The 21,264-nt window shown below is 43.2% G+C and overlaps 1 long non-coding RNA gene across 1 annotated transcript; it reads left to right on the forward strand.

Annotated features, from left to right (window-relative positions):
• Window positions 1-722: 722 nt before the first annotated feature.
• Window positions 723-21,016, forward strand: LOC132648742 (uncharacterized). Its single transcript, XR_009587131.1, has 3 exons — window positions 723-885; window positions 10,729-10,813; window positions 20,674-21,016. It is a non-coding gene; the product is annotated as an uncharacterized LOC132648742 (long non-coding RNA).
• Window positions 21,017-21,264: the final 248 nt, after the last annotated feature.

Consider the following 21,264-nt stretch of genomic DNA (forward strand, 5'->3'; position numbering starts at 1 on the left):
GAGGCAGAGGCAGGCAGAACAGCCTGGTCTTCAAAGAGAATTCCAGAACAGCCAGAACTACACAGAGAAACCCTGACTCAAAAAATCAGACACACACACACACACACACACACACACACACACACACACACAGAGAGAGAGAGAGAGAACACAGGTGTCAGCTGTATCATCCTTCATTATCTTTGGACTCAGGTCACATATTTTGCCACAGTAACAAGACTACCCAAACATACTGGTGACAGTCAGCATTGCAGTTTGAATGTTATAAATAAAAGAACGTGTTAGATCTTTTGTGAGAACTAGAGAAAGGTATTCTCACATAATGTTGCTGAGAGTAGTCACAGCTCTTATGAGGAGCAGTCCAGAGGCTCCTCAAAAACCTAAAGGTTGATCTGATTGTGGGAAGATTCGCAAAAGCAGTAAGCACTAGTAAACCGAGAACTAGCACTCACCTGTGCTGACTGTGGAACTATTGACAACAACCACGGTATGGAATAAGCCTATGTTCTCATAAGTGGATGAAGTAAAAAAGCGTTTTATATATATGTACATATAACCCCCCCACACACACACAAATATTCTACACAGTGGAATAACATTTAGCTATAAAGAATGAAATTCTGTCAACTATAGGAGCTAGGGTGAATTGTATTAAGTAAAATAAGCTAAACATGGAAGCTTAAGCACTTTATGTCTTTATGTTCTTTCTTAAGTGTAGGCATTAAGGAATAAAGAAGTGGAAGAGGGGAGAGGAGGAAGGAGCTTGCCACTCGAAGGGATACACCGGGAAGCCCGTGGTGAAGAGGAGCTTGCCCCGAGAACAGGTTGAAGGGGCAGAAGCTGTCCAGGAGTCATAAGATTGGCTGCACTGCACTGAGGAGGAAGGTACAATAGCTCATTGAGTCTCCATTCTTCTGTTCATTTTACTTCATTCTCCAAAAGCACCCGTGTCTCAGCACTCTGCCTGAGGAGGGGGATGTTTAGGAGCAGGAAGAAGAAAATTAAAGGGGAAAGTGAATCTCTTTTTGCCTACAGAGCTCTAAGCTCGGTAGAGAGTGTTGTGGATGGAAATCATCATATCAAATAGATCCCAATGTATCTGCACCTGCTTTTATGACCCTTGCCCACTGGAGAGGTCTCTTGTTCACTTGTGTAGTTGAGTTTTTTTTTTTTTTTTTTTTAGCTTACTCCGTTACTCTAGAGGAATGTCAAACACTCTTTGCCTCTGAGCTCTGTCTCTGAGGTCCACAGCAGAGGTGAAAAAAATGTGTGTTGGAAAACATACCTGAGGACATTTCAGTCTTTGGTCTAATGACAGCATTCGTGTTCCTGGACATTGAGGCCCCTGGGAGAAAGCGAACACTGGGCAATGTGGTGTCAATCCAGTGTCAACAAGCTGTGTGTATAAACACATTTAGAACTGTCCCTGGAATGTATCAGGAGATCCACAGTTAGAAGTAAAGTTTTAAAAGCACTTATTCCAAAATCATGTGCAATCACTGTGTGTTCTATTCTCAAAAAAAAGGACAAATAAACAACTATCAAACAATAAAGAACCAATAACTTTACACTTAATGTAGAATAAGTAATTTCTAGGAGACAAAAGTGGGGGAATGAATAAAGGCTGGCTAGGTTTGAGAGCCCATCACAGTGATCATTGTATGTGCAATGGTGTAAGGTTAAGATCTGTTGTATGCACCCTAACGCACCCTGAAAATGGAGGGCAGAAGGATGGCTGTAAGTCAGGAGGAGGGAAGATGCAGAGAAGTTGAGGGCACAAAACAGACCCCCAACTTAGGAAACAAATACAAAATTAGTCTTTAAGCCGAACACCATAACTACATTGAATGCAAATTGGAAAACAATCAAAAGAAAAAAGTAATTGCCGAATTTGACTATAAAGGAAACTGACAACATGCTGTATATGAGCAAAACACACCAAATATAGAAGTAGAAAGAAAGTATAGGGTAGACAAAACAAAAACAGCCAAGGATCTGGCGATCACGAAACAAAATAGTACAACACAGAACATCTCCAGAGGTAAGTAGAAAGAGTGAGCCCAAATAGAAGTACACTTGAAACCAGATGATCAAACTCATGATCAAAACAAAGTTCACAATTATAGCTGGAGACTTAAGACAGACTGAGAGAGAGGAGAGAGGAGAGAGAGACAGAGACAGAGACAGAGATAAATACAGGACAGAGACAGAGAGAGACAGAAACAGAGATGAAGGGAAATAGGGAGGGAGGGAGGGAGAGAGGGATAGAGAGGGAGAGAAAAAGAGAGCAGATCACTAAAATTAGAGATGAAAATAGCAGTTACCACAGATTTCAGTGAAATTCAGGGAAAAATTAGAGGATCCTTTGAAAATTTATATTCAAATTGGGATTCTTAGACATACATAATTTAACAAAACAAAATCAAGTGAATGTAAACAAAAAAACAAATAATGAGATTAAAATGTTAACGAAGAGCCTCTTAACGAAATAACCCATGTTTCTTACTCTGTCCCCTAAAACAGAAAAGGAAGGCACACTGCCAAATGCAGTCAATGACACTAGTATAATCCTGGTAATAAAACTGTATAAACATACAATAACAACAAAAGAAAGCTGTAGAACAGTTTCTCTGATGAACATGAATTTTGCCCAGAGGCAAAAATTCTCAATAAAATACAGCAAATAAAACATACGTGAGGATGTACAACATAACCAAAGCAACAGGCAACATAGAGACTTAAGGGTTGAGATTATGTCACTAGCTCAGTAGATTGAGGAAGGACCCTGGATAACATATCCTTATCAAAATCTATGAATGCTCTTCACAGAGTTAGGAAAAACAATCCTAAACTTCATACAGAGGCCCAAAAGATATCGAATAGCCGAACCAGTTTTAGACAGAAAGAACAGTACTGAAGGTGTTGTAAAAACCGGGTCCAAGTTATACTACAGAGAACATATGTGTATTTGTAAGGGTCCACACGTGCAAAGGACATGAAGCACATGTGGGAAATGATGGAAGTACATGATGTAAGGAAAGGGAGTCTGAAGGAAGGAGATGAGGGATAAAAAAGGGAAAGAATGACGAAGCATTGTGTGTGTCTTCTCTCATATGTATGTGAGATTTAATTGTGTGTGTATGCATGTGTGCACACATGCATGCGTGTGACATGAAAGGAAAAGGGGGACTATTTGAAGGCGGCTTCAGAATCTGGTGTCCATTCATCTGGGTTTTGCTTTGGGCTGACCGTTTCTAGCTATGCCTCCAGTCCTCCACACTGGAGTGGGAATGCTTTCTCTGTGCCTTTGTATGCTGAAGCATGTAAGCTGTTTTTTTTTTTTTTTCGTTTTGCTTAGTTTTTAATTTACAAGGACTCACACTTCAGAAATTAGTCAAGTCTCAGAAGAAACCTTGGACATTGTTGCTGGTACAACTTATCATTATTCTTTTCAAAGTGTTTCCTTCTTCAGGGTCCTTCTTGTTCTGGTGAGGATACTGAGATGGAGTGCAGAATAAGGATGGTCAGTCCTGGGGGCCTTGCTGCCTTTGTTGGAGAAGGTAAACCATCACAGCCTTCCACAATCAGCCGGCAGCTTAAACTCCCCTTAGAGCATTCAGGAACGGCAAAACTGCGGGCCTATCTTCTTCCTCGAGGGAAACCTCGAGGGGTCTAAAGTGCTGGGACAAAATAAGACTTTGCTGCAGGGCCAAACACACCCTTTGGCATGTCCCTGAGGCTTATCGTAGAGACAGATCTGTGGTAGGCAGTGAGGGTGCAATGGGGAGCCGGGGTGCTGGTACTGAAGTTACTGTTATTGCTGGTACCATTATTGTGATCATGCAGCACATTCATTTAATGGGTCTGGTCTAACAGGAGACACCAAAGTGATGTACTCTCCCTCGGTGTGGGGGGTGTGTGTCTCATTTTTGAGATGGATATTTTCATGGCAATCCGTTCTCACAGGCCTCTGGCGCCTGCTGTGTGTCTGTTTTGCTCTGGTCAGGCAGGCCACATTCATATTTATGGACCGTACACATGGAGGAGTTATTTCTCTCATACATGTTGTTTCTAATGTTCATAAGTCAAAGTCTAGTCCCAAGGCAACATAACAGATTTGACCTGATTATGTAAATGCTGCCATCTCAGAGGCAGCTTGGGTAATCTAAGGGAATGCCTGCTATGGGAAATGGCCTCAGACCTCCAGCTACACAGTGTTCAAGTTCCAGCTTGCAGTCAGACCCCCTGTCTATCATAAATATCCTCAGCACTGGGGTGCTCAGCACATCTTGCAACAAACTAGATTGGAGGGTTCTGGAAATTCTTTCCCTTAGTCCTCACGCACCTGTCTTCTGGGCCACCTTCTCTTTCTGCAGAAAGCAGGGTTCTTCCCAGAACTGCTATGGGCTCTGGCTTCTGGGAATGCCCCTAACAGTGGCCTGTACTCCCATGTTTCTGGCTTCTCCGTGGCTACGCTTCACTTCCAGGCACGTCTATCGCTTGTACACTAGAGCATGGTGGTCTTAGTAAGTACCTCAAATTTACCCACTGAAAACAGCAATCTAATCTTCATCTGCTGTGCTTCTGTTCATTGCCCAGGAAAGTGCTCTGTTGTTTTCAGCTGGGCTTTCTGCAGACTACAGTCAATGAAAAGATGGGCAGGCAGGGCTGGAAGGAACCAGATTGCCTCATTCATGTGTCCGGCCCTTGGTGCTGGCAGTTGCTTGGGATTCCTTTATTCTTCAGGAAGCTGCTTGTCCTTCATCCTTCCCAAGGTTGGCTTGGCCTTTTTACATGGAGACCCTAGGTGATCTCTGAGAAAGTTAACACAGGACTTTCAGGTCCTCCTCTGGCCCAACCTTCAGAATGGCATGGTATTTCTACCACATTTTTACTAGTTAAAGTCAATTTCAAAGACAGCCTGGATTTAGGTTGGAGAACTAAACTCCAACTTGGGTGTGGCAAGTGATGCAAAAATCTTTTCTCATCTCTTGTGCCTTCCTGCTCTTTGATTTTTCTCAGTAACAGTATCCCTGGGGTTTGCAATACATTGGAAAGGAATTATTACACGGAAATAGTATTGTGTAGAAGACATGCATACTGCCTTGGACATCACATGAAGGAGCTTGATATCCCCTGACATTTCCCTGGGTCACTTTCCTGTACTGGTCTGAATTCTCTGCCTTCAGGTTTAGTACTCTTATCTCCTTCTCCTGGCACTTCACTGTCTGATCATCTTTAGTCATACTTCCACCTTTCTTTCTACAAATTTCTTTCACAAAGTATTCCTTACCCTTGCATGATACAAAATACCTTACGTAGTCAGGCATGATGGTACATGCCTGTAATCCCAGCACTTGGAGAGGCAGAGGCAAGTGGATCTCTGTGAGTGTGAGGCCAGCCTGGTCTACCAAGTGAGCCCAGGACAGCCAAGGCTACACAGAGAAACCCTTTCTTGAAAAACAAAAACAAACAAAATCCCCAACAACCATAAAACTTAAAAAAAGTCTTAAGTTTGAATCATGTGATTCTAGAACCTCAAGCCCTTACCATCATGGGTCATCAACCCAAACAGGCAAACACAGGGTAAGGCATGGTCTCTCGAGTTTGGGAAGTTCCCTTTTGATAGGAAGCCTTCTCCAAAAATGCCAGGGTTTATGATAAAATAAAACATGCTCCTAAGAACACACATCAGGTGTGCCTATCCATGCCCATAAGTGCTATAAATTGCTAGAGATGGTTCTGATAGAAAATATTTGCCTTAATTTAGAATGGATTCAATTAGTCAACTAAAATAGCAATCAGTGGGGCTAGAGAGATGGCTTAGGCTGTAAAGTGCTTGCCACACAACTGAGGACCTGAGTTCAGTACCCAGTATGTACACCAAAAGCTAGACGTGGCTCTCCTTACCTATAATTCCAGTGCTGGGAAGGTGGGCCCAGAAGGATCCCCTGGGTTTGCTATCCTGCCTCTCTGGCCAAATCACTGAGTTTCAAGACTCAATGGGAGACTCTGTCTCAGGAAAATAAGGCAGAGAGCGATACAGGAAGATATTTATTGTTGACCTCTGGCCCCGACACACGTGTGTGCATCCAATAACATACATACATGCATACCACATATATTCTAACAATGAATCTTTATGACTTAAAAAATCTTTCTCCTCTACTCCAACCCCTGCCATAATCATAAGGATGCTGTGTCCTAGACTGTTGAGTGAGTGGTCACCCATCCTAACCACACATGCGTAGGCATGGGTGCAGCGCCCCCTACAGGAATGTGATGGCACCTTCTAGTATAGCTTGGAGGGAATCTACCTTCTACCTTCCATCCATGAAGCACGATTTTTTTTTTTTTTAGAAAACACATAGATGATCTCTACTACATGTTTCTGTGAAAGGCTTTTGGGAATTTCAAGATAATTGTCATGTCTTTCACAAGTCCAGCCTCTTAACTAAACACTGACGATGGTTTAATAAAATATGCCCTAGCAAATAAATGCCACTTGACTGAAACAAAAAGAAGAAAACATTCTCAAACCTCAGGCTTATTATTTTATTTTAGACATGGTCATAGTACATCCAGAAAGAATCAATGGTTGGGCATGGAATACAGATGATAGAACATGGGAAAAGGAACACAGGAAATTAAGTCTAATTCTGGTTTTGTTCCCTTTCTTTCATGTCTACTCTATTATGAAAATTAAACATGGAGAGAATAAGAGTATGGAAACTGCTCTGTTTAGTGTAATAATTATTTTCTCTAGATGAACAAGTTTCATAAATCAAATTTAAATGTAGTTCATAAAATTGCATAGTAGTCATTAAATGCAACTATCTATGAACCACTGGCATTTAAAATTCCTTAGTAAAAGTCTCTTGGGTGAATATTAGGTATGGCTTCATTTATAGAGTGATGTGAGTGGGCCAAGTTCTTACATTCAGAAGCTAACTATAAAATGATCCAGATGGTGTCCCTCCTAGTTCAGTACTTCTTTGTTCATTCAGTCCATATCTGTCCAGGCCTCTGGGACAAAAACAGCACAAGTGATTTTCTTCTTTGTGACTGTCACTTCCACGTGAGGAAGAACACTCAGAGCTCGGCTGGAAGAGGAGAGGCTCATGGAGAGAGAGGGCTGGGAGGGAGGGATAAAAGAGACAACAACATGAGGACCATAGGAGGAAGAAGTGATGCAGGGACCGAGTCAGTGTACTCACAGGTTTCAGTAGGCAAGTAAAACTGAGTGTACGAATACTTATTTGAGGGGCTGGAGGGAGAGCTCAGTGGTTAAGAGCATTGTCTGCCCTTCCAAAGGACCCAGGTTCGATTCCCAGGACCCACATGGCAGCTCACAACTATTTGTAACTACAATTCCAAGGGATCAGACACCCTCACACCAATGCACATAAAATAAAATTAAACAAATTATTTTTAAAAAGAATACCTGTTTGAGGACGCTGGACAGTTGGTTTGGACTGTTAATCTGACTACAGACTCTAGCAAATTTTGACTCTAGGGAGTGTTTGGCTATGATTTGGTTGTAGTGTGAGCTCATCTTTCATATGTTGGCACTTGGATCCCAATATATTGATATCATTGATGGATGGTGGATATAAAAAAAAAGGATATTAGTAGAAGATAACACAGGAGTGAACATGTCATCCTGCAGGAGGAAGAGACAGAAAGAATATAAACCTGAGGCCAATCTGGGCTAGCTAGAGAGTTCAAGACCAGCCTGAGCTATATAGGGAGACCCATGTCAAACAAATAGAATTACTTGCAGTTCTTGCAGGACCCCAGATCCTTCCCAGCACAAAGAGCCAGACAGAAGCTTCCCTGTTTCAGCTTCCTGTCTTTCATGTGATTGCTTCCTCTTGCACACACTTTCACCATGGTCTCATCTGTTATAATGCTCTCACAGGAGGGTGGGTTGACTAGGCTATTTAATCTTATACTTTTAACTCCCCAAGTATGAGGTAAATAAACCTCCAGAACTCTTTACTATATAAAACACATAGCTGTAGATATTTTGTTATAAAATGAGAAATAGATTTGTAGCAAAATCTTTGCATAACAAAAATAACATGTCTGTATGGATAGATCATGACAAAGAGCTATGGCTAGGCATATTTCCATGAGCATAGGTGAGTGGGGTCTCTGCAGATATCAAGGCAGCCAGTAATTTGCGAAGAGGTAAAAATGAAAATTTGGTTCAGATTGACTTGTCAACTGGGATCAAACTTTGGGGAGTGTGATGCCAGGTGGTTTATTGCTAGTATATTTAAGCACAATGTAATTTGGAAAAAAATTCCTGGTGTATTAAAATCCCTGGTGCACAAAGAAGTATAAATACATCAAAACTCAACTTAGGGTACCTGTCATTTCTTCCAAGAAGATGGAGTCTGTTGATAGGCTACATGTATTGGCTTAAGAGCATAAGAGAGGATCTGGCCTGGTCTTGGTCATACAGATAGCATAGAGGCCCTTTGTGAGTGGTGCCATCCCTGGGCTGGAGGTCCTGAGCTCTATTAGAAAGCAGGTTGAGAAAGCCATGAGGAGCAAGGCAGTGAGCAGCACCACTCCATGGCCTCTGTATCAGCTCTTGCCTCCAGGTTCCCGGCCTCCTTGAGCTCCTGTTCTGACTTCCTTTGATGATGAACTCTGGTGTGGAAGAATAAGCTAAATAAACCCCTTTCTACCCCAAGTATCTTTGGTCCTGGTGTTTCATCTCGGCATGACGATTAAGCATGATAACTAAGACCAACAGGTAACCCTAAGACAAGGCAAATTCCTTTTGTTTTTATTGTCCTTGAAGTCAACTCTGTGGTGGGATGATCATTCATCCCTTTTGGGTGGTTTTCCTATTGCTATGATAAAATACTCTGACAAAAACAACTTAAGGACTGGTGAGATGTTTCAGTGAATGGAAAACACTTGCCATGCCTGAAAACCTGAGTTTGATTTCCAGCATTCACACCGTGGAGGCAAAGAACTGACTCTGGCAATTGTCCTCTGACCTCCACATCCAGCCTGCCATTGCATGTATATACACACACACACACCAAATAAAATATAATAATTAAAAAACACAAGTTATTAAGAGAGTTCTAGGTCTTCGTCCTTCATGACAGGGAAGCCACAGATTGAAGCAGCTGATTACGTTGTACCCACAATCAGAAACACAGAACAAGTAAATGAACACCTGCTGCTCAGCTTGCTTTCTTTGCTCTTACATAGCCCAGCATCCCTCGATTAGGGAATATTGCCACTCACATTGGGCACATCGTCACATCTCAGTTAACATAATCAAGATAATTGCCCACAGATGTGTTCAGGAACCCTTCAAACAAGTGGTTCAGGATTCTGTGAGGTTGAAAATGAACGCTAACCACCATAAATGGCCAACAAGAGGCTTCAAATTTGGGTATGAAGTAGGACCAAAGAAGCTTCTTAGATATACTGAGTTAGAACAAGAATAGCATGGTATCTGTCATATAAATCTTGGGAGTTTCTAGAAGCATTTGGTATCAGATTTGAGAATCTGAATTCTAAAATAAATTCAACCACTTTATTCAATCTGCCCTTCATTGCAAATCTAACAATGAGTAGAATCAATGAGTCCTCTCAGCAAAACTGTCACTTGATTCATCTCCAATATTACAGGGTTTTGAGACGATTGGCAATTATAGAATTCAGCCTGTCCAGTAAAGGGAAAACAAGTTTGATTATGTAGTGATATCTTTGACTGTCTTTTGCAACATCTTTCATGAACTAGATATAGAATTTGTGATTGTAGACAGAGTCTGCCTTCTGTAATTGTGAAATATGATCCTATAAACCAGCCAATTGTAGGTAGAAAGTGTTCTAACGAAGAAAAATTAAATCTTTAGTGGATATGAATACAGTCTTTTTCTTGTCGTGATTCCCTAACAATACTGTGTAATACACTGTTGACACATCATTCCATTTAGATTTTATAGATAATCTGGAAAGGATGTAAAGTATGTTGGGACCAACAAGAACGAACAAACACTGTAAATGCTGATTTTATAATTTTTCAAAGAGAGCAAAAATATGATGGAAATGGAGTTTGGATCTCAGAGTTGCTCTTCAAAGCTGTTCTCATTAATACTCTCTGCTTAGTGTATTAACCCACATTTCAGTGACTCTTTAAACAACCTTTTTTTCCCCCCAAGTTGCTTTGGGTATGTTTTTAAATTAAAGGAAACTGGAAACTTGTCTCTCACTACATATAAGTACCTTGAAACACAATTCAACCAGAGGTTCAGTTCCTCACCTGTGTAATGTGGCTGATGGTATGTTTTAGGGGCGCTATAAGGTTAAACAGCAACACAGAAACACACCACCACAGAGTTCCTGGTACTTGCTTGTCCCCCAAACTCACCGCTAAGAAAAGCAAAAATAGTTTTAAGGAATGATGCAGGGTTGTATGAACATTTCAGCCGTTAAACGCGCTGGCTGCTCTTTCAGGGGATGCAGCTTTGATTCTCAGCACCCACAAGTTGGCTCACAGCTGTCTGTACATCCCGTTCTGGGATATCCAATCATCCCCATCCTCTGCAGGTACCGTGCATACACACTGTACACAGATGGAAATGCAGGCAGAACGCCCATAGACATAAAATAAAAATGAAAATTAATAAATAAATAGATATATAAATAAATGTTTTTTTTTGTTTTTTTGTTTTTTGTTTTTTTTTTTTAAAGATACATTCTGAGGTTGGAGTGATGGCTTCATGGTGAAGATCCTTGCTGCTCTTCCAGAGAACCCCAGCTGGTTCCTAGCACCCAGGTGGGCAGTTCACAGTTGCCTGTAACTCCGGATCCAGAGGATGTCTTCTGACCTCTGGGGTTACCAGGACACACATACACACAAATAAAAATAAAATTTAAAATATCTAAAAAAAAATCGTAGGAGAAAAGATTGGCTAATGCCTATCCTTTTCTTCATCAAGTTATAAGCAACCTAGGTTGCTCATGTGACCCTTGGTGGGAGGAAAACTCCAAGCAGACAGTGAAGAGGAACGCCCTGTGCACACAGCTATTTCAGACCGTGAGGGGACAAACGCTTCTCTCTTCACAAGTGCCGGTGCCCCAGGCCCGCCTCACTGCAAGCAGAGGCCTCATTACCAGCCTCTGTGTGGCTAATGATGTCCACAAGCTGCCTGAAGGGGGCTTTTCATCATCTGGCCTTGCCTTCCTCTCGTCCAATTTGGGCAGCCTGTGGGCTGCCCTGCTTCTGCAAGCTGGCCCCAGAGGCTGCTAACAGGCAGGGTTGCCAGAGGGAACCTCTGCATGTCTGGCCAGCGTGCGGTGGGGATCTAACTTCCCCAGAGAAGAGAAATGAACGGAAAGCTCAGGAAGATCAGAGAGGCACTTCTAATTAACCGAACAGGGGAGATGTCCGTCACAGGCTGGTCACAGATGCAAATGATGTTGCCTTTCCTTAAGATGTCACCTTCAGATGGCTCCAATGTCACCGCTTCCTGGCCCCTCCATGATACTAAAGGATGGCAACCTGTCTCACAAACACACTGTTTAAGCTCTTTTCAGAGGTGCTTCTGGGAGGAGCAGAGGTAAGGAGCTTTAATGCCATCAGCTCTTCTGGAGCTGCCTTGAGTCCAGACCTGTACTCAGCACAACCCTCCCCTTAACTCAAAGAACTGGGAAGGAGCCCTTCACACCATACATTTCTGTTCTCCTCCCTCAGGTGCGGGAACTCACTCTTCATTCATGTGTTCATTTTCTTTCTTCCTTTTCCTGTCATTCTATTCAGGGAGCGGTGAGTGGTCCCCAAGTTTCAGCAGAACTATGTGGAAAAACTTTAAGCACACAGAGAGCCGAGGGAATCTTGGCTGTAACCAGTTGTCCAGGCGACCTTAGTGGCGACAGTGTTTAGACGGCTTTGAGATGTACTGTACTAGGTTCACAGACCTCGTTCCCCAATGTGCCGAAAGGCAGGAGAGAACTTGAGAAGAGAACTCCAAATATTTGGACAAACACCCATGGTACAAAATAGCCCAAGGAACCCCATTTCATGGTTGCCATGCCTGAATTTCACGGTCTTCCAATAAACCTAGCAGTCTACGCCAGGCAGTCCAGCAGCCAGACAAGTCAGTCATATTACACTCCTAGAAAGGAAACAAAACCTCATTTGACTGTGCCAGTCTCCTGCAATGACTTAAAAGCCCCTAGACTTGTTATTGGTGCAGGGGTAAAGAAAATTGGAGGAGAGGTCTCAATATGAACTGGAGAGGCCACCACCTCCACTATGCCCTGAGCCAATAGTCAGAGAGTGACACTGAACCTGCATTGCAGCAGCATCCTTCCTTATTGACCGTTAGAAGAACAAGAACACAAATTGGCTCTCCTTTACTCCACCTTTCTAAATCTCGAATGTGTTGGAACACCAATGTGGGGCCCACCCAACTTAGAACTACATTCAGAAGGGAATTCTTAGTTGATACAACCTCAGGCCACCACATTATCAATTTCTCTAAATATGTGAGAAGGGCTAGGGCTATGCTTTTCTGCTTCTGCGTTTAAAACCACTTGGTTACCATGTATATCTTCAAGGGGGATCCCTTAAAAATAGAAAGAAGGTTCAAGGAGATGGCAGGTCCACATTCCCTCAAGGCCAGGTACTAGTAGTGCCAGTAGTTCCTCGGTTGCCAACAGTACCAACAACTGTGCCGGTAATCACAACCAAAGGCTAGAGACACAAGTGCTTAACATAGACAAAATGGCGGTGTTTTAGATTAGAGCTCATGAGACTGAAATGTCAAGATAATATCAGGTGCTTTTCACCTAAGAATATCCCCAAATTATCTGTGGCACCCCCATCTCTGTTCTCTTATCCCTTGAAGTTGCCTGATGGTGCAGGGTATATGAGTGATCTCCACCAAGGCTCCTTGCTGCCATCATAGAAAGGGTTCTTCAGTTTTCTCCAACGCCACTCTAAGGAAATCAAGCTAATTTAATTCTTCACCACAGTAGCTGCTCCACCTTTTCCAGATCCAGACCCGGGCTACAGGGCAGTGGTGGGAAGAATCAAGAATTCTACTCAGCGATGGGAAGACATTACTTTTCTTTGCCCCTGGTTAGCAGAAGGCACTGTAGCACTGGCACCTGATAGCAGTGACACAGCAGAGGAATCAGACATGGCATGGAGTTGACACCGTGAATGGCAAAGCAGAGAAATATTGTCTGGTGCAGGCTTCAAGCCTGGGCACTCTCGCAGACTGAACCAATGGGTTTCCCAAGGGTGAGACAATTTAAGTAGGGCTTTCCTGTAATTTCCTATTGAAAACATCCTCTTAGATATATGGCCTTTTGACGATGCTAGATTACAGTCTTTTCTTTTCCAGTAACAGTGCACCTGAGCTTACCCAAGAACACCCATCTTCCGAGAGCTGTATCTACTCTTTCATTCACCCACAATCTTTATAGTCTATTTCCCAAGACTATATCAATTCTCACTCCCTCTGGGGTGGTCTTTTCTGTACTTGGGCATGTAGGGCTTGATGGGAAAAAGGAATAAGAACAAATAGTTCAAAATGTTGGCCTAAGAAGTATGGGGTAACATGTTCTCCAAGATGCTTTGGAATAACAATTCCATTTCCCTTATACTCTGAGAATTCATATGTATTTCACCATGCTCTGTAATAGGTCTTTTGACCTCAGGTCTCCTGTCCTTCACCAGGACTATGTGATTTCCAGTTCACTTGGCCCCTATTGGTCCTGATCTGTCCCTTCTCTAACTATGGGCCAATGGTTCATTTGATCAGCTGTCAGAAATGCTCAAGAGGCAGAATGAGAGAGAACTCTGTACTCAAGGCGTTCATGGTCTGCTATGGAAAATGAGGATGTAGTAAGTATCAGGGAAGGGTAGCGAGTACCACAGAGGAAGTAGTGCAGAAAAAGCAGAGCATAACTGTAGCCATTGCAGCCCCTGGAGGAGATCATGAAATCAAACTGCACTTCTGCCATCTACTAATTGGATGAACTCGGCCCAGTGTCTTACCAGCTGCGGGTCTGTTTCCTCATCTTTAAGCATAAATATGCAACCAAGGCCTTGAAGAATGAGCTGTGATCTGGTGGCAAGAGAAGTAGAAAGGGCAATCCCAGGAAGAACAATGTGCACAAAAATGGTGACAGCACAAAGGAGCATAGCACGTCCAAGACACAGTGAGGCCAGCATTTGCAGCCCATAAGAGGAAAATAATGAGGGATTCACCAGCCTCAGCATGCAACCAAGGCCTTGAAGAATGAGCTATGATCTGGTGGCAAGAAACTAGGAGGTAATCTAGCCATTCAGTCCCCGGGTGGCATCTAAGTGGGCCATCAGGGTGCCCAGCCAGCCTAGTGTCTTCAGAACTGAGTTTTCTAGGTTGCTGTGCTTCTATTGTTAATGCCCATGGGATGAGGAAAGACTTGCAGTCAAACTCAACAGGACCGTTGCCAAGCCTTACCAAGCAGAAGGCCTAGAGTAAGTGACGCACAGCAAGAGAGCAAATCCAGGCTTAGGGTCAGGTGTAACACTCGTCTTGGCCATGATGATCAACTCGTGAAATAAGACATGAGGTCTCCAGCTCTCAGTTCAGGTCCAAATTCCAATGCTTAGAAGTATCTGGTGGCAGAACTGGAGCATCCTCAATCATCTAGCCTTTCCGACTCAGCTTCTGGCATCCTTTTCACCCTCCCAGCTTCCCCCCAATGCTTTCAGGCAGCCCTGGTTTGGGTTTTAGGTCTGGTTTCTATGTCTTTGGCTTTGAGTCACTGTGGCTCCTGGCTCTTGTCACATCTGAAGAGGACACCCACAGAGTACACAATGCTATTGGAGACAGAAGTGGGACCCTAAGCAGAAAGGAAGGCACTGGAATCCAGACTTGGTTGTGTGACTGAGATGGCCATTTAACAGATCACCCAACTCTTTGGAGGGAAAGTTTGGAATAAACGGGGGTTCCTGTCAAGACCCTGAAGTTCCATTGTGCAAACATCACATCACATCACATCACATCACATGAATCACTTTCCAGATCTACCAACCAGGGCCTTTGTTTGGCTTGCACAACTAAAATTAGCAGCCTATTCACAATCTCTGATGTTTGCAGAATTATCTCATCTACATGGGACAAAGGAGAGGGAGCTGAAGAGGGGCGTCTCCCCTAAGTCGCATCCATGAGATCTTCTTGTGAAACAGGCACTTGCAAGCATCCAATTTACCGCAATTATAGCAATCAAAAAGGCATTCATCTTCCTTCCGCACCTGACAAGCCAGCTCATGCATTCATTCTCCCTCCACGGTGGGACGGATGCTAATGCAGCTTCTATGTCCCTGGATCCAGCCACAATCACCAATCCTACCCTTATTCCCAATACTGGGATGAGCATTAGCACAGAGGTCAAGGAACCGGGTCATGATGCCACATGGTAGACCAGTAGACCGGGACATGTTCAGAGCCCCTGAACTTCTTGGTTCTCCAGAGAACTTGTTGGCTTAACCTCGCTGATGGTTTATATATGCATATCCACAAAGGCTTGGAAAAGAGCTGATGAAAGACAGCCTTTTTTTTCCCCTTTGGTAAGTTTCTAAGGGCTGATAAAGTAGTTCCTGCCTGACAGCAGGTGCAGGTGTAGCGCTAGGGAGAAGATCCACTGCCTGATTGCAGCATTGTGGCAGATTCCATGCCTCATGAATGGGTGCTTTGTGAAGAAACAGTCTCCCCAGATTGCACGCCTAGGCTGCCGCTGGTAGAGAAGTGGGGGTTGGGGTGGGGAGGGAGAGTCCTGCTGATTAAAGATCCATTAGCCAAATGTAAATAGCCTTCAATTTCCTCTTCTCACCTGTTCCTTTGTTTAGTCCAATGGGTCTCAGGAAAGCTGAAATGTTATTTAATTATTCCTAACCCCCCCCACATCAGTGCTGCTGTGGCCCCTTCCAGAGTATGCAATGCTCAGCAAGCATTTGTAATCTTTCTTATGAATGGCTCTAGGCTTACTAACGGTTGATTGGTGTCCGAAGTGGCCCCTGTCAGGAGTGTTGAGTCATCTGTGTGGCTATGTGAACCAACACCATGGCACCTCCCAGGATGTTGGCTGCCCCTCCTGGGATGTGTTTCCTGCTGCCTTGGCCTGGTGGCTATGGCATTTGATTATTATCAAACGTTCCTTCCGTACCTCTGAGTCTTCAGAGAGCAGCAAATGTTTTATGTGTTTGTTGTTGATTCCATTGAGCATTCTCCACTTCTAATCAGTTCTGTTGTTCATAAACTGAGTATAATGAGGACATCTAGATCTTTTAAGCATTTTATCCTAAACAGTTTGATAGCTGCTGAGTATTTAATACCTAATGTCAGCGGTTGAAGTATTTTCAAATAACTTTCTCCAGATATCCTATCTCCCTGTGTAGGGCACCTTCAGAATTTTCTTTTCATTCATACACTCTCTCAAGCACACACACACACACACACACACACACACCTATACATCAAGCCCAACAGTGAGAAGGTGCCCAGGGATGGAGTTCTGATAGCCCCAGCTATTGGTGTGTGACTACCAGTAAGACTCTGCTGTTGGCTTATGGCCCTTTGCTTCCTCTCTTTCTTCAGCTGTGGTCCTGCTGCCTTGGCTTCAACCTTTCATGGTAAAAACTGAACATTTCTACCAAAAAAAAAAAAAAAAAAGCAGTACTCCTTCCATTTTTGCAAGATTTTTTTTTTCTACCTGTCTTCTTCTAAACTACTTTGGACCAGAGATGGGTCCATTGGCCAGATCTCACCTGCTTTCTCTTTTTGTATAGTATAAAGCTAAGAATTATTATTTTTTATATTTTTAATGGTTTATTTTCAATCATTGAATCTGTTAAATCAAATGATGAATATTATTACAGGAAACAAAAGTTACGTGGGAATTTGAATCTCTGAGTTTATAGGTCAAGTTGTACTGGCACACATGTGAAGCAGGTTCATTGTGCCGTGGTCACCAGGTTGTCTGAACCTGGAGGCAAGGCGCATGGATGCGCAGTTGCAGGAAGTGGGCTCATTACCCACAATGCCGAGGGACAGCAGAAGCCTAAGCTTCCTTATAAGATCCCTCTGGTCAGGAAAGCTGCTCGGCGGAGACGGAGTCTCATCTGCACCACTTTTCCTTGCACAGCAATTAAGAATCTCTGAAAGCAGACCATCTCGGGTTTTATGCCCCAGGGACCATGAATCATGGGCCAACATATTGAAGAGCATTATGTTTCTGTGATGAGGAGGGGTGCTGGGACAGACCCCACACTGTGCTAACCAGTTCCTCATCATCTGAAGAGGTTGCTGCCTGCAGATCACATTAGAACACCCCTGTAATCCCAGCACCAAGGAAGCAGAGCAGGAGCCCTGTGAGCTGAGGCTGCCTGAAATTTCCTAACAGATTCTAGGCCATCTACTTAAATAGCAGGATCCTGTCTCTGGATAAATAAATGGATAAGTAAGCAGATGGACAGATGGCTGCTGCGCTCCCAGCATACCCTAGCTATCTTGAGCAGTACATACTGCGTCAGCAGGAGGACGATCTGGCCCCATTGGTCATAGATTGTCTGAGGCTGATTTCACATTACAAAGGCAGAGGTGGACAGCTGCAGCACATGCTGGGTGATCCACAAAGGTCAATTCCATTCTCAGGTCCTTTACAAAACAAACAAACAAACAAACAAACAAAAAAACCCAGTTTGCTGACCAGAGCTTTGGAGTATTAAAATCTACTCACACGCAAACCTGTTTGATAGTTTGGTAACAACTCAAAACTGTAAGCATTCTGCCCAAGGTGACACAGCTTTGAAGAGGCAGAGTTGATGACCTGGAACCCACCCATTCTGCTGGCGTCTAGATGTACTTCCTTCTTTAAACCAGACTGCATTTCAGGCAACGCTTGCCTTATAATCCATTTCCTATCTCATACGCCACTGAGCACCTCCAAGAAATTTTGGTATTTGGTCCCATGGCCTTGAGTCATTGGCTCCTTAACTCTCTCTAATGGACTTTGGTTAGCAAAACCTAACAAATGAGCTACACTGCTCTGAGTGGTTTTGGAGCAGGTAGGTCCACATGAGCTGTACCCAGGCAACTATAGCTCCTTCTTTGGTTGACTGTGATGAGATTTAATTAGGAGGACTTGGCATGTTGCTGGCAACCACTGGTTTACAAATGAGCAGCAGCCAGTCTCCAGGAGGAATAGACGCTAATGCTGGTTTCTATCAAAGACATCCTCAGGCACCAGCCTTGTGTATGTGGTCCCTTCCCTAGCTTCCTACCTGCTTGCTATTTGACCCCAGCTCACACTGTGAATGCTCAGTAGCTGACTTTAAATTATTCTAGATGTTTGGCCTTTGGCGGGGCTCTCTCTAGGATCACATGCATTTATTTCTCAGAGGCTAGGTGCTTTAGAGCAGGTCAAGTTCCCTCATGAAAACCAGTTTCCATATCCACTTGATGGGGATGATGCTTGCATTTTTCACCATAGTTGAGTCATGTCTTGAATGTGAAGTGTCCCCAGAGGCTCATGAGATGAATGCTTAGACCCCAGATGTTATTGGATATAGGGATTGGAACCTAATAGGAAGAAGTAGCTCATGGGGGGGGTGCCTTTGCAGGTCATTTGAGGTTCTGTTCCTTTCTTACTGTTTCCTACCTGCCATGACGTGAGCAGCCTCTTCTACTGGCTGTTACCATGATGTTCTGTCTCTCTCTGGGTCCAGAACCAACGCGGCCAAGAACAGTGAATGTATTATTTCTACCTGGAAGCTAGTTTTCTCAGGTATTTTGGTCACAGCTATACATACACAAATATATAAAGCAGATGGACATGAAATGAACTTGGTAATGTCCCTGGCGGAATGACAGCATTCAGTAGTTGACACTGCAGTGTTTTTGAGGGATTGTTGCTACACCTGCATTGTGCATTTCAACAAAAGAAGACTCAAACTTATGCTAGGCACCTGTTACTTCTTCTGGGATATTTGCAGCTCAGGTATACCCTTCATCCTTGCTCTGTAGACTTCAATATCCTCAGAGCACATTTATCAAGAAACCAACAGTGTCTCCTACTGGGGGTCCTGATGTGGTGCAAGGAATGGTTCTAGGAAGAGACTACTTGATGACAAAAGTAGACTCAATTGAGGCTGTTGGCAAGGCCTTGCTCCCATACCTTACCCTTCCCACAAAATCCAAGTCATGGGTTTTCATTGGGGAGTACCTGCCAGAAGCTTCATGACATCCACGAGTACAGTGAAATCTACCCATGATTGTCTATTTGACTCCCACGTAGGGAATGGGTATTTGTTAGTGAGGGTTTTCTACAGAATCAGAACTGATATGTATGCATACATATAACATTTATAATAATGGTTAAGGCATTGAGCATGGTGGTGCCTATAATCCAAGCACTTGGGAAGCAGAAACAGGAAGATCACAAGTTCAAGGCCAGCTAGAGCTATATAGTGAGATCCTTTTTCAAGTAGTCAGATTGAGGCTGCAGCTCTAGTGCTTTTCTAGCATGACAAAGCCCTGGGTTCAATCCCAGGGACTCCAACACACATGTGCGAGCATATGTACACATGCACGCATACAGACACATACGCTCAAAAGATTAAGTAAAAGGATTGACTCATATGACTATTGTATTAGTCACGGTTCTCTAGAGCAGTGGCTCTCAACCTTCCCTTTAAAACAGTGTCTCATGTTGTCCCCAATCATAAAATTATCTTGTTGCTACCTCATAACTGTCATTTTGCCACTGTTGTGAATCAGAATATAAATATATGATGGGCAGGATATCTGATATGCAACCCCCAAAGGAGTCGCTACCCATGAGTTGAAAACCACTGCCCTCAAGAAACAAAACTAATAGAATAAATCTCTATTTTAATTATCTCTATTATTCTATCAGAGACAGAATTTATTATAATGGCTTACAGGCTGTCGTCTGGCCAATCCAACAATGGCTATCTCCTAATTGAAAGGCTAAGAATCCAACAGTGGTTCAGTCCAGGAGGCTGGATGTCTCAGCTGGTCTTCAGAATCCTGAGGAAGTAGATTCTAATATCAGCAAAGGAATGTCTGAGCATCAAGATAGATAAACCTTCTTTACTTGCTTATGAGGATTCAGGATGTAACATTGAGTAGGTCTGGGATTCCTCTAATTGAAGATCTATAAGAAAAACTTATGAATAGCTGTGACATTTAATGGTTGTCCTGGCTAGCTCACTGGCCTGGTTTTATACTTCTCTTGCTTTTGACTAAGTCATTTTACAATTCTATTCAGACAGAAAAAAAGGTACAGAGTAAATAACAATGCGAGTTAATTTTGGCCCTACAAATGCAAACTGAATATTGGTAGGACACAACACATTACTCTCCTGCAGTTGTGACACCTTTGCCACCTTTTCTAATTCATGTCAGTATATGGCCCGTTGAGCTCACTGTACCATCTACCAGTTTCTTGGTTAGTGAGCTAACACGTTCTTTGACAATGCACTCACTTTACATTTTACTAGGTTCTTCCCTGTGTATCCCCATGATAGGTCTTAATGCTAGTAATTCATATTCTTTATCTTTCTACCTATACTTCTCTCAATGAATGAATTTAAAATTTCTGTGTGCTTCTTGACAGGTTTAAAGTGGACTCTCCCCACTATAACTTGGCAGCATTGGTGACAATGCCCTAAACAGAAGGACTCCGACTGACCAGATAAACAGAAAGATTGTTATTGAGTAAACAGAAGGCTGAATTCATAATTCTTCAGGAATCTCCTGTTTGGTAAACAGAAACCTCCTTTAAACCACACCAAAGGTGTCAACTATCTTTAGCAAGGGCATCTAATGAATCCCAACAGCTGGTATCAATCAGCTCAAAGACCCCCACCCTGCTGACTGTGATGTAAAATCCACTTGCTTTTCTGTCATTTTACTTATCTCTACCCCCAGAGAGATTGTCTTCGCAGTGTAATCCCCAATAAAACTTTCTTTGTACCCTCGGAGCAGTCTTGTTCAGTGGTTTCACTGTGCCCTCGCTTACACTTCTGAGCTGGGATACCACCATGTTCTCAGGGCACTGGAGAGAAGCTGTGTGCACAAACTGATGGACTGGTCAAAGCTTCACCAACTCTGTAGAGTTTGGAATGTTGCTCATGCAGCAGCCTTTCTTTGGGGCTGTCTTTAGCCCCCTACGGGCCATTCCTTGCTCACTTCTGTATCAGACCCA

The sequence above is a fragment of the Meriones unguiculatus genome, chromosome 17, assembly GCF_030254825.1.
Source record: "Meriones unguiculatus strain TT.TT164.6M chromosome 17, Bangor_MerUng_6.1, whole genome shotgun sequence".
In the NCBI taxonomy this organism is placed as follows: domain Eukaryota; kingdom Metazoa; phylum Chordata; class Mammalia; order Rodentia; family Muridae; genus Meriones; species Meriones unguiculatus.